The sequence below is a fragment of the Impatiens glandulifera genome, chromosome 5 (genome assembly GCF_907164915.1).
Source record: "Impatiens glandulifera chromosome 5, dImpGla2.1, whole genome shotgun sequence".
NCBI classification, from domain to species: domain Eukaryota; kingdom Viridiplantae; phylum Streptophyta; class Magnoliopsida; order Ericales; family Balsaminaceae; genus Impatiens; species Impatiens glandulifera.
The window spans coordinates 36,969,348-36,971,405 of record NC_061866.1 but is presented as its reverse complement, the minus strand read 5'-3'; the positions used below and the strand labels follow the sequence as shown (position 1 = coordinate 36,971,405).

At 29.3% G+C, this 2,058-nt stretch overlaps 1 non-coding gene across 1 annotated transcript; it reads right to left on the bottom strand.

Annotated features, from left to right (window-relative positions):
- Positions 1-1,600: 1,600 nt before the first annotated feature.
- On the bottom strand, positions 1,601-1,672 carry TRNAC-GCA. Its single transcript has one exon. It is a non-coding gene; the product is annotated as a tRNA-Cys (tRNA).
- Positions 1,673-2,058: the final 386 nt, after the last annotated feature.

Here is a 2,058-nt window from a genome sequence, read left to right as displayed (position 1 = left end):
TATATTTGCAGACATTATTTTTATATTTAAAACAAATAAGTATTTTAGATAAATAGCCTAACCCCGTCCCCAACCAAGTTTGAATTAGTGAACTCTTAATTGGCTCAAATAAATCCGTAATATTCTCATTCAAGTTGTGATCATCTTTTTCAAATGTCCTACCCTATTTGAAAAATAAAATAAAACAAACTCAGTAATAGGGCCCAACCAGGTTTAAACCAAAGACGTCTTGATCTGTAGTCAAATGCTCTACCACGACATTATACACCTTATTTTTATTAAAAAAATTAAGTGTATTACACAAATAGTTTAATTCGTGTTTAAACGGTGTTAGTGTTTTAGGTCTTCAATAAATCATTAATATAAAAACAAACTTAGGTCTTCAATAAATCATTAATATAAAAACAAACTGATAAATAGGGCCCAATCAGATTTGAACCAATAACCTCTTGATCTGCAATCAAATACTCTACCACTAAGTTAAGGACCCTATATTTGTAAACATTATTTTAATATTTAAAACAATAAGTATTTTAGATAAATAGTCTGATTCAAAGTTGTATTAGGTTAGGACTTGGATAAACCTAGATATGATCACTCGTTTGAATTAGTGAACTCTTAATATGCAGTCAATTGCTCTAACACAAAATTGTACACCTTATTTTTATATATAATAATTAAGTATTTTAAACAAATAGTCTAATTCGGATTTGGAATGGGTTAGGGCTACAATAAATCCGTAATATTCTCACCTAAGTTGTGATAACAAACTCAATAATAGGGCCCAATCAGGTTCAAACCAATGACTTATTGATTTATAGTAAAATGCTATACCACTTAACTATGGACCCTATATTTGCAGACATTATTTTTATATTTAAAAATTTTAGTACAACCATGAATTAGTGAACTCTTAATTTGTAGTCAATTTTTTTAACACGAAATTATACACCTTATTTTAAAATAAAAAAATTAAGTGTATTACGCAAATAGTCTAATTCGTGTTTAAACTGGGTTAGGTATTCAATAAATCTTTAATATACTCATCTCAAATTAAAACAAAATGATTAATAGGGCCCAACCGGTGACCTCTTAATCTGCAGTAAAATGCTCTACCACTGAGGTATGGACCCTATATTTGCAGAAATTATTTTTATATTTAAAAAAATAAGTATTTTAGATAAATAGTCTGATTCATAGTTGTATTAGGTTAGGACTCGAATAAACCTAGATATGATCACCCGTGCCCAACCAAGTTTGAATTAGTGAACTCTTAATATCCAGTCAATTGCCCTAACACAAAATTATACATCTTATTTTTATATATAATAATTAAGTATCTTAAACAAATAGTCTAATTTGGGTTTGGACTAGGTCATGGCTCCAATAAATCCGTAATAATCTCACCCAAGTTGTGATCATCTTTTTCAAATGTCCTACCCTATTGAAAAATAAAATATGACAAACTCAGTAATAGGTCCCAACCAGGTTTAAACCAATGACCTCTTTGATATGTAGTCAAATGCTCTACCACGACATTATACACCTTATTTTTATATATATATAATTAAGTGTAATACGGTTTAATATAAAAATAAATAGGGCCCAACCGGGTTCGAACCGATGACCTCTTGATCTGCAGTCAAATGCTCTACCACTGAGCTATGGACCCTATCTTTGTAGACATTATTTTTATATTTAAAAATATAGGTATTTTTGATAAATAGTCTGAGTCATAGTTGTATTGGGTAAGGATTTGGATAAACCTAGATATGATCACTTGTTTAAATTATTGAACCCTTATTTTATATATAATAATTAAGTATCTTAAACAAATAGTCTAATTCGGATTTGGACTGGGATAAGGCTCCAATAAATCTGTGATATTCTCACCCAAGTTGTAATAACAAACTCAGTAATAGGGCCCAACCAGGTTCAAACCAATGACCTATTGATCTACAGTCAAATGATATACTAATGAACTATGGACCATATATTTACACACCTTATTTATATATTTAAAAGAATTAAGTACAACCAAATATGAATTAGTGACCT